Source organism: Camelus ferus, chromosome 10 (genome assembly GCF_009834535.1).
Source record: "Camelus ferus isolate YT-003-E chromosome 10, BCGSAC_Cfer_1.0, whole genome shotgun sequence".
NCBI classification, from domain to species: Eukaryota; Metazoa; Chordata; class Mammalia; order Artiodactyla; family Camelidae; genus Camelus; species Camelus ferus.
The window spans coordinates 2,659,511-2,671,991 of NC_045705.1; the positions used below are offsets into that span (position 1 = coordinate 2,659,511).

Consider the following 12,481-nt stretch of genomic DNA (forward strand, 5'->3'; position numbering starts at 1 on the left):
ATTGTTAAAGGAAAGGACACGCTGACCAGGCGTAAAGAATGTCCGTGGTAGAAATAAAGATTAAATGCCTCCCTTCCTGGGACGCCAACGATGGTCCTCCTTTGATGATAAGACTCCCCTCCCAGGTGCTAGGGCCGTACTAATTTGCTGTGTTCAGGTTGATCTTTTTTTTTTTTTTAAACCTTGAAGGAATGTATCCTTGACTTGTTAATGTTCTTTGTTCTGACAAAATACAAAACTGTGCTGGAGCAGCTGCTCTGAGTTATCTGAGAAGTTGTCTCCTGGACTACTGTCCTCAGCCTGACTCAAATAAAACTCTTTTCTATTCCTATTATAGAGTGTTTATTGATTATTTCCATGGACAAATGTAAGGAAGAATCAAATCCACAAACACCTCACATAATGGAATAATCTTACACAGAATATAAGACAAATTATGTTAAATGTTTCTAGAAATGACAGACAATCTAAAATAATAAGTAGAATTGGAAAAGAATCAAAGAAAACTTTAAATTTGAAAAAATATAATTAAAACATAAAAATTTAAAACTAGATTAAATTTAGTTGAAGAGAGAATGAGTGAACTGGAAGACAGATCGGTACGATTTGTTCACAATGCCTCACGTGGGAAAAAAAAAGCAATGAGAAACATGAGAAATAAGTTAAAACACACAATGAATAAAGAGAAAAGGCCTAATATACATCTCATCTGAGTTTCTGAAGAAATACTAAAGCAGACTTACTATCTGATAACAGAGACCTTGCCAGTACTGGTGTACAAGAGCAATCAAAATTCACAAAGCCTGTTAATTCTCAAGCAAGATTTAGAAATGAATGCATTAAGGGAACTATATTCAATATCTTGTTATAACCTATAATGGAAAAGAATTTGAAAAAGAATATTTATATATACATTCATATGTTTAACTGAATCACTTTGTTGTACACCTGAAACTAACACATTGTAAAGCAACTATACTTCAGTAGAAATAATTTTATTAAATTAATGCATTAAAGAGAAAAAAACAAACCCACACTGAATCTCAGAGTAAATCTGCAGGAAACCAAGGCAAAGAAACCTTAAAAGCAGCAAGAAAGGAGCAAAAAACCGATTTCTCAACAGTAACAACAGAATCCAGAAAAGAACGGAATATATTTCACTATACCTTCAGTATAATGAGAACAATAGCCATTGATGCAGAAAGGTAGGCATTTAAAAAGAGATAAATTAAAGGCATTTTCAGATAAATAAGGACTCAAAGAGTTTACCACCAAAGGAATATTGTTGTACTCCAGGCAGCAGGGAAGTGGCACCAAATAAAAATGCCTGAGATGCAGGAGGGAATAAAGGACAACGAAAGTGACAAATGTGGGGCAAATCAAAGCAAACATTGACTATAAACAATAATAACAAAAATTAAAACATACAACATTAACTACATATAAAGTTGGACTTGGGTACAATGTACTAAGCTTCTTGAATTATCTGCCAGGTAGGTAAATATATTTAGTTTAACTTTGATAAGCTACGTATGTACAATAAGATATGTAGGATACTACTAAAAAAAGCAAAAAAATGTATATAACTTATAAACTAAGAGAGAAAATTATGAGAAAATAATTAGTCCAAAAGAAGATAAGAAAGAAATGAAAAGTAGGGGAAATACAAAACATAACATATAATATTATAAAGTAATCAAAATTAATGTAAATAGATTAAATGTTCCAGCTAAAGATCAAATAAAATCCAGCTATAGGCTCTTTTTAAGATATACCCATATAAAATGATTTAAAAGTTCAAAGTAAAAGTATGAAATAAGATCTATCTAGCAAATAGAAACTAAAAGAAAGCTGATACAGATTTATTAAATATCAGGAAAACAGGAAAATCATTATCAGAGTTAAAAATAAGTATAATGATTAAGGGTCAACATTATCAATTCAGAGATAGCATTCTGAATTTGTATAACCGAAAAACTGACAGTAAAAAAACCATTATATATATAAGTTGTGAACAAAACATTTAAAAAATGTATCTAAAGGATATAATTTGAGCATAGCAGCCAAACAGCAGAATACACATTCTTTCCAGGCATAATATAAAACATTTCTAAAAAAATGATTATATACTGGGCCATAACGGAAGCCTCAAATTTCAAAACGTTACTGTCATAAGACTGCAAACTCTGATCACAATGTAGTTATAACAGAAATTTATAACTAAAAGGTAACCAGGAAAGCAACTTATAAATAAAACATGGATTATAGAAAATAAAATAGTAGAATTTTAGAAAATATTTAAAACTGAGCAATAATGAAAACATTTATAAAAATATGTGGAACACAGTTCAAACAGTAACACAGCCTTCAGGACTGAAATTAAGGGGAGAAAAGGAAGGGTAAATTACTAAATCAAACGTCCAAATCAAGAAGCAGAACATTACAAAAAGAGGAACGGAACAAAACCAAAGGAGAACAAATGGAAAGGCATATCCTGTTCTTGGAGAGGAGAAATCTCTCAGCTCCACAGCAACCACCTCTCTGTTCTCTTTGTCTATTTCTGTGGTGCTGCGCCTGAGATTCTGCAGACTAAAGTTCTCCTTTGCCAGCTGATTTCTGTTAGGTTCTGCCAAGTGGGATTTCTACAGGGGAATGGAAAGTAGCAGTAGGAGAAAAGGAACTTGGTCCTTCCTCTTAGCGTGGATTCTCGGCACCCTCCCAGCCCTTAACCCCCAGCAGCGGCCGCTGGTTCCAGGGTCCGGCTTATTTCAGCACATGAGGATGCGCCAAGGCATTCTCTCAGACAGGTCGGTACTTCTGAGGGGGCAGCACTCCTCCCTCAGGGTGAGTCTCAGCCCCCTGCGGCCTTTCTCTAAGTTTCCAGGTTTTGATTACCCCAGATTCCCTTTGTTCCCCTAGCTGTAGGGAAGGTAACTGTTTCCTGAAAACATCTCAGTGTTATCCAATCGTTCGTTTTTCGTTTGGTTGAGGTTTTTTTTGTTTTTTGCTTTATTTGGCCCTGCAACACTTGCATAACCAACTCCCTCTATTAAATCATCTGTTGAAATACCTAGTCCGTTTTCTATTTTGCTGACTGGAATCCCACAAGTAAAAAGTGAGTCATTGTAAACTGCATAGTTTTTGTATTAAAAGGAATGAAACAAGGGTTTTGTGGGGGAAGTAATGGTGGATAAAGCTTTCCTAAGAACAAAATCCCAAAGGATATCTGTCTCCAGAGACTTCCTGAAACAGTGGATAATACTCTGGAAAGCACAAAAACAGCTCTAAGCACAAATGAGAAATGCTTTTATCTGAAAAGAGTCTTGTGTTGTACATATGTGCCCTACCTTAAAGTTTCTAAAAGCAGGATACAGGTCATTTTATACAACTTTGCCTAATTAAAAGGGAAGAAAATTGGACAAGAGTCTGGGAGGGTGACGTAACCAATTTAAAAGATATTTTTAGTTCAAGAATTTAAATTTTTACTTAATTTCAATGTATCCTTCTGAAATTAAGCTACTATGAGTGTACAAGTTTAATTTGATAGGTATGCAAATCTATTTACTAATTTGAACTAAGACATCATAAACAGGTCAACTAGTTCAATTACTGCTCAGAAAAAAATCCATCACCTATTTTTCTCTCAACAAATTCTATCAGCCTAAAAGGGATAGTTTTAAATGTGCCTCTTATCCTATGGGTAATTTAAATGAGAATTAATGAGAGTTCTCAAGCCATGTAAAGGAGACGTAAATTGGTCAGAATGTCAGTAATTCTCATCAGTTATCACCATCAACCAGGTGTATTAAAAATTTCTGGGTGGTAGCTGGAATGTAATAAAAATTTTAAAGCATGAACTGACCTTTCAAATGTGTATGTACAGAATATCAAATGAGATTAGGTTTTTCATCTTTTATACTTATCAGTATTTTGCTGTTTAAATGATTACTTTTCAAACTACTAAGATTTTCTAGTAGAAATTCTAAGAAAAATGTCACAAAAATATAAGATGTTATTAAATTATGCACCTAAACTATTTAAAGACAATATAACACAAATTAATGGTTAACACAAAGTTAAAATTTGTAATTACATATTTCCCTGAAAAATATACAGTCACTAATATAGACACCAAATTTAGACAATTTAACCCTCAAGCATGAAAGGTTAAATTAATAAAAGATCTTGAATATGGCAATGCCACCATCACCACAAGGGCTTGTTATACTAAACTTTAAAAACCCACAGATCTTTAAATAAGAATATAAAAATAGCGATTAAAAAAAGGTTTAATCCATGAAGAGTTCATGTTTTACAAACTGTGTCCTATCTATTTTTATTAGATCCACACAACAGCCCAGTGGAGACTGACTTTACTTCTGAAATACCTCTGACCCCTCTCTTACTCTGTATTCACAACGTCACCATGTTCAATAGTCTCCACTTTATTGTTCTTAGAACATGGTAACTTCCTCCCAGCTGGTTTTCAGGCCTGTAAGTACCTCAGTCTAACCCACTTTACACCATCATCAGTTCTGCCTTTAAAAGCCTCAGCACTTTTCACATCACCCTCCCCCTTCTTCTTATCACTGTTGCATGCCCACTGTCTACAGGGTAAATTGTAAGCACTCCATCGTGACATTAAACCCTTTCTAACTTTGTCCTGCTAAACTGTTCTGCTCTTATATCGAGTCATTCTATTTCAAGGATTATTTTCCCCAGTCAGCTTAGAACAGCACACCCAGCAGGCTTTTCTCTCTCCCTGGAATAACACCATTCCATTGTTTTTCTCTGGAGACTCCCCTGCATATCACGTAACCTGTTTTTTTAATCTGAAGAATTTCTTACTCATCATGTAACCTTCCCTGACTTCCTCTCAGCAGTATTGTTCATTCCCTCACCTGGGCTCCCAAAGAACACTGTAAAACCTGTATTTCTGTGTATTTTTACCATCTAGTAATAAATCATAACACCTAGTATAGTGACGCATATAGCAAATATGTCAGTAGATACTTGATGAATGAATGAATGAGCAAATGAACAAATGAATGCAGAAAGGAGGTTACTACGGTTATTACTCCTCTTTTTACTTACACAAGGAGTTAAGAAAAAGTTCAGAAGTGATTCAGCTAAGATCCTCCAGCCATTTAATGGAAAAAGATTAGGATGTGGATGACTCCCTATTATTTACTTTTCATCAAAAATTTACTTATTTTCATTGCTTAATCGTAATCATTCTTCTAAATTTATCCAGTAATTAACCATAACCTAGTTATGGTTATATAAATAATGACAGAAAAACTCTAAAACAGGAATGTGGCATTAGGCTGTTTCACTTGAAACCGACATATACATCTTAAAGCTCCCCCTAGAAAGAGGATTCCTCTTCCTAAATGCCATATCTGAACTTGCTTAGTTTACAACACAGCTCTTACAGGAATTATTATGCGAGTTATAAATTAGCACTACAGAAATCTTAAGCGGGAAATGAGTAATGGCTGGGAAGGCTTCCGGAAGAAGCTGAGACTCTACCTGGCCACTTTTGGTGCAGCATGGCTAGCAGGCTCCAGGAGAAGGAAACAGCATTTACAAAGTCCTCACAGACAGAATCTGCCTCACCACTGAAGAGACTTGAAAGTAAGGTTTGGTATGGAGTCTTGTTGTGAAAATAATTTTCTTTAGGAAAATTAATATGATCTGAAATATGATTTGGAGGAAGTATGTATTATAAGGAGAGTCAAAGTTGGAGTTTTCTGCAATAATCCATATGAGCAAGAATAGAAGCCTACATTATGGCAATAGCTTCAGGAAAGAAATGGGAGAGATAAAACACAAAACATTGTAACAGGATGAAGTGCCAGATGGTTGACAGATTAATTTGGTTATTATGGATATAATGATAACCTTTTACTGAGTCCATATCTTATCTTAATAAGAGTTTAAATGAAGCTTAAAAAGTTATCCTGGTTTCTGAACAAAATGGCAAAACTCTCCTACATCTGAATCCTGTCTTTGACAAAACTAGGGGAGACTGAACCCAGAAGATGGCACAAAAAGAATGGGAACCACCTGGGAGACAGAAAGGGTCTGGGTGGGTCTTGTAAGTGGGAGAATACGGTAACACATTCAGCTGAAGACAGCTGTATGCCACCCTGGGGCCAGGCTAGGGAGACTTTTTGGTTACAAACTTTTCTTTTCACATTGCCCTGAGAGGAACACTGTCCAGCACGTCCTCACTTCAGGGCTGAGAACAGCAATAATAAGCACCAGCCACAGAGAGCAGGGTACTTGCTACTTCATACCACGCAGTCCAGCGAATGTGGGGAACAGATCCAAACAGGTGAAGCTGGGAAGACTGGCTTTTGGAATTGCAAGGAAAAAAATCCACACCCATATTTATTATGATGAAATTTAAGGAGATCAGAGACAGAGTATTCTAAAGGGAAAAACAGTTGAGTTATAAAGAAATAAGAATCTGATTAACTGTAAACTTCTTCAATAAAGAGACAAATTAATATTTTCTCAGAGTTGAAGGAAAAAACATAGGAAGTTCAAAGCATATCTGCAGTTACACTATCAGTTAAATGTGAAGATGAAATAGAGATATTCTCAGATGTAAAAATCCTCAGAAATGTTACTGCAAAAAGCGGATTTTAAAATAATGTCTTGGAATTGCTTTAAAATTAGAGGTTACTCCCTCTGAGCCAAATACCACTGATTCTTTCCATTTCGATGAGAAGCATATCTCAGACTGCTGAACAAAACAGTTAATAGATTCACATTCACATGCTGTTTCCCAACCAAAAGCAATGCTCAAACAACATTTATTTGGTTTCAGCCCTTCACTCAAAAGTAAAAGTCTGAAATATCTAAGCAGTCCTAGTCATCTGAGGAGCTCTCTCTCCACTTGGTCTCCCAGGAGCTTAACACTCCTAGCCACGCAAGTAAGTGAGCAAGTTTCTTTTTAAACAAACAGAAAAGCCCTTCCCTTAATCAGAGGAAAGTAAGGTAACTAGACCCACAGCAAAAGAACTTAAAGAAGGGAACTTCACAAGAAAAACAAAAAAGCAAAGTGACTTCTGGCATATCTTACTTCTTAAAGAATAATGCTCATAAATCTATCAATATATTATGTACTGCTTGTATTAAATAAAGGGGTTTGTGGAGAGTAGGGTGAGGTGGGGTTGGAGATATAGTGAAAATATTCAGGATTACTGAAAATGACCATTATAAATATTTATATCATAAAAATTAAAAGACAAAAGACGTTTGTTCAGTGTTAATGAGGTGAGAACTTTCTGAACTGCATGTGCCCATCTCTGCAAGAAAGGAACAGGGAAGAATTACCCCCATCCTACGAAAATATAAAAAGGCACCTCACTTGCTGTTAAAGCAACTGCTCCCCCAAGATATGACGGAGAAAAAATTTACTATCTGTATTTTCTATATTCACACTGGTGTTCAATAGTGTGTAAGAACGTAAAAGAATTAGTCTTATTTTTTTATGTATTAGACTTTCTAAAATGGAATTATATAACAACATGGCTTTTTTCTTTAATATTTATAAGTACAACCAAAAGAATTACACAATAATGTATTTAATAAAATATTATTAAGTTTCTGTTAAGATAATAATCTGTTATACAATGTCACTTTACTGAAAATACAATAAACCTTTGGATTTAGAAGTAGCAGAGACAATAAAATAAAATGTAAGCTCAAGTGGACTCTCTCTGTACCTTGATTTTTGCTACCTATCCAAAGGTAAATTAAAAATACTATGTTTTATAATAATAAAAACAGTGTGATTACGACAATAGTAAAGCCAAAATTTATTAAGTGACTATTATGTGCCAGGACCTATCGTAAGTGCTTTATTTAATGCTAATGACAATGTTAAAAAGTAGTAGTATTCCTAGATCACAAATCTCGTTGATAATTTTTATAGTTTCTTCTAGTTAGAACGTCCTGGCCCCTCTCCTCCTGCTCCACCAGCAGCTCGTACCGGGACCACTGCAAGAGCCTCCTGATTGTTCCCCTTCCTCTTAGATTTCATTTCAGATTGATTTCTCCACAGCTATCCCACCCCTTAAAGCTCTTTCACGGCTTCCCACTGCCCTGGGAAGAAAATTCAAACTCCTTACTTTTCTTAATCATCATTATCTTGTTCCACACTGTTCTTTAGAACTGACTTCCTTTCAGTTTACTGAATGTGCTGAGCTTTTTCTTTTGGGGGATGCATGCACGCTGTCCTCTGTGCTTCGAACGGGCTTCCCCTCCAACTCCGTCTGGCTAGCGTCTTCTCCTTCCTCACTTCTCAGTTTGAATTTCACTTCTCAAGCAAGACATTCTCTAACTATCCAGTCCAAAAGAGGTCTTCCCTCTTTTTTTTTTTTTTAATGGTAGCACTTGTTCTTTCCTTCCACAGCATTTGAAATAATTTGTAATAATAAATGTATTGGCTTATTCACTTGTTTAATTTTTTAAATCTCTCTTAGAGACTAACTGTAAGCTCCAAGGGGAGGCACCATGGCTGTTCTGCTCACAACACAGTCCCTCACATAAAATCAGTGAAACAAACTGGATGCTCAATTAAAATATTTTGAATGAATGACAGAATAATATGTAATTAACCAAATAATAAAAATACTTTGCCTAGAAAAAGAACAAATGAAATAGTGGTCATATATTATAAATCTTTGTACCTCAATAGAATTAAAATGAATAGTTAACAGAGAATGCTCACATATAACAGGCACTATTATAAAAGCTTTATATATATATTAACTCATTTAATCCTTATGGTATTTCTATGAGGCAAATACTATTTTTATCCCCATTTTACAGATAAGAAAACTGGGCACAGAGAAGTTGAGTAATTTTCCTAAAGTCACATCCCTAGAAAGCAGCACAGCCAGGATCTGAACCCAGTGGTCTGGCCTAGGAACCACAGCATTATTACTATTTTAGGTAAGTGACAAGCATTAAAAATATTTAACTGCCAGCTCCCCACCAGCAGACACCAGGACCATCCATCTGGGACAGAGGTTGGCTATAACTAAGTGAAATGGTTTTGGACATGAATGCCGGCTGTGTATCACCCTTGGCTAAATAGTTCTCTAGAGTCTTTAAACAAATTCTCTTCAGCCTATTCACCAGAACAGAACAGCCAGCCCCAGTAGGATATAAACATTCCATCCAGTGGGAACTTTTACCAAACTGCATTTACTTGATCCTTGAATAGGAAGAAAAAAATAGTTACATGCTAATAATGACATTCCTCATGGCAAATCATCTCATGCTTAAAATATGTTCTTCACACTGAAAAATACAACATAATACTTAGCAACTAAAAGCTTTACCTCGGACAAGAAAATTACAATATTTTTCAATTAGGAATCTTTTAACTCCTATGTGTCTTGTATAAAGAACTGATTATTAAGTTGGAAATCAAGGAAAAGTAAATTTTCAAGAGATTAAGAGGCTTACGTAATAAGCAAAAGACGAAAAAGGAGACCGAGGGATCCTTTCTTACATGCAACGTGTCTATTAACCTGTTCATTAAATATTTGTTCAGGACAGGGCAACAGTTTACCTATCTTTGTTTAAAACCACAGTGTTTGCAATGCATATCTCTGGAGATTTATAGAGATAAAGTGGTATTTATGTTAGGCTAGCAAGGATTATAAAAAAAAAAAGGTATCCAACTGAACAGAAAGGAAGGTAAATCTATGCAGTGAGAACCACAAAACGGACACAAATGTTAAAAAGTACCTGGACAGTTAAAAACAAACAAACAACAGCAACAAAAAAAAACCTAGCAAGTACTCTGGTGCAGAAAGACATAAGACATGTGGTACAAAGAAGTCACAATGAAGACAGCCAGCTAGCCTGGGATGAGACCATGAATGCCCATGCCCATGCTAAGAAGGGCATTTCATTCCTTAGCCATCAAGTAAGTTTTCAGAAATTATATAAACTACACAGTCCAGAAATACAATTATATTATATGAATTTCATGGTCCAGAGAGATAACTAAGAAGCGTGTGGAGGACAAACTACAGGCATGGATGCCAGGTTTAACCCAAGGACACCTATATATCTTTAGTAGGAACAATAAATGCCAAAGTGCCAATGGGTCCAGAAATTTACTCTAGTCTGTTCCACCCTTCCCTTCGATGCAGTTTTCGCCCGGTCTTCCTGTTTCCTACCCCTCCAGGCAGCTCTTTCAGGATGGAGACTCATTTAGAGAGCCTACTGAGCTTATCAGTATGGCTTCTCCCCAAGGTGCTTACCCTAAAACCACATCCTTCAGCAACAAACACTTCCATCTGTGCTTCCCCTACACTTACTTCTATACTCCTAGGATACTGCGCTCTACCCAGGAGCCACTCTCTTTCCTCTGTGCGTGGGAATGAGGTAGTGAGGGGGTATGTTGTGGCATGAATCCAACATCAGAGAGCTAGACTGTATCTACACCCTAAATGAGAAAAAGCAGGGTTTGAGAAAGGGAGAGAATTCATTTTAGGTTCTAATATTATACTGGGGTAAGTCTTAGGAGGCAAATCGTTTTTACCTATGCATTTCTATGTCTGTGAAGTCATTTCTGTGGTCCTCTTTATGAAACAATAGAAAAAATTCCCCAGAGTTGCAAAGACGATATCCGTTATTGTGTAGTGGAGAATGGGTGAGGTGACGGAGAGAAACAGGAAGGCAAGGAAGACTAAACTACATGTTCCAGGAAACCTCACACAGTGGAAAAGTCAATCTCAGGAAGTTTAGGAATTGCCCAAATTTTTAAAAATACAGCCCAAAGGGAAATGAGTTCGTAGAAAACAACATACTTCGCAATGTAAGTTGTCTCTTGCAATTTCACAAATGTTCACTAAAACCACTGATGGGATTTAGGACATGCTGCCCCAAAATAGGACATTTTGGCAGACATGTATTTGAAACTAAAGGAATCTGAGAAATGGCAGGTGTAGGAAGGACACTCTGACCTTTCCTTGAGGCAGGTCACGAGACTCTCACTGTAACCCAGAGCATCCTTATCTCTGAAGACAGAAGGACACAGGGAAATCTGAACACAGTCCTTGCTAGGTGCCCCTCCAGCCTACTGTTCTTGGTTCACACCACCTCATCCTATCACATTTTCCCGCGACTTCCCACTCTTCAAAACTTGCACTGAAAACACTCAGATTTAAACACTTCTTTGGGTCTTCATTTCCTTATGAAGGTTCTTGGGTTACATAAAACTTGTATTATATAAATTTGTATGCTTTTCTCCTGTTAATCTGTTAACAGAGACCCAGCTGAGAACCTAAAAGGATAGAAAGAAAAGGATATTTTCCCTCCCTTCAGGCTATAAAATAGTATGACTGGATTTCTTGTGAAATACAGACAGAAGTTGCACCTTACGGTCACATCTGACGTGGGGTTAAAACAACGTGACCAACGCAAACTCAGAAGTAGAGACACAAAATTATATGGAAGATGACAAAGTCAAGGAGTGATTTCAGACTTTTTCAGAAACTGAATCTTCAATCTTACATCCAACTTACAAGAGATTTTGCTATTTAGAAAGGGATAAATTTAGTCAATTATTCAAGTCATTCAATTTCTACCTTCTTCTGTAAGTGGAGACTTTGAAATACTTTTACATTATGATTCACGGAATAGCTATATTGTATAATATACACACACATGAGGATATATGTGTACATATTTTAACAATTATGTGGACCTGGAAAAACAGGAAATTCAAAATAGACATTGTCATATAGAAAAAAAAAGTGTGAAATTGTGCGAGGAAGCTGTCTTGAGAAGAATATTACCAAACATCAAGATAAGGAGGAATGAATTGCTAAACGAGAGAAAAAAAATTTGTGAAAATTTGGTTGTTAAAGATAAGCAAAGATCGGTTTAAGAAAAAAAGAAGGTAAAGAATAGCAGCTTCATTATGAATTGGTGCAAAGAATGAAAATCAGGGCCATGACTTCATAATCAGGAATATGTAACAATGTGATCGTGTGACTCGGGCACAAGTGGAGAGCATGGGTTTAGGGTGCCAAGCGATGTAGATGTGGTGTTTCTCTTCATTCTCTCATTTTTCCCAAGCCAGCTATTTAAAGCTTTATCAGTGTGATGATCTAAATAAAGTGGCAATTCCAGTCAGCTGAGATCATTGTTTCCTGAGACTCCTGACAATTGCCAATTGTTGAGACTAAGTCAGACTAACTCAAAATTACAACACTGTAAGGTTTGAGGATTTTGAATTTTTAGAGGGTTTTAACCTTCTGGTTCTGAAATAAGCCTAACTTAACTTCCCTTATTGAAGAAGGCTGGATCTGATATACAGGCATTTTCAAAGTACTACTAAACATATGAACTACAAAATTATATTTTTTAATTCCAGAGTAAGCTTTTATTCAATAAAGACAGGAATCATAATACTGGAATGGTTTTGCCTAGTGAGCAAGCA

General features: G+C 35.9%; 1 protein-coding gene across 1 annotated transcript in view; it reads right to left on the reverse strand.

Moving 5' to 3' along the window:
* The window catches only part of DYNC2H1 (dynein cytoplasmic 2 heavy chain 1), a 264,118-nt gene that overhangs the window by 66,765 nt on the left and 184,872 nt on the right, over positions 1-12,481 (reverse strand).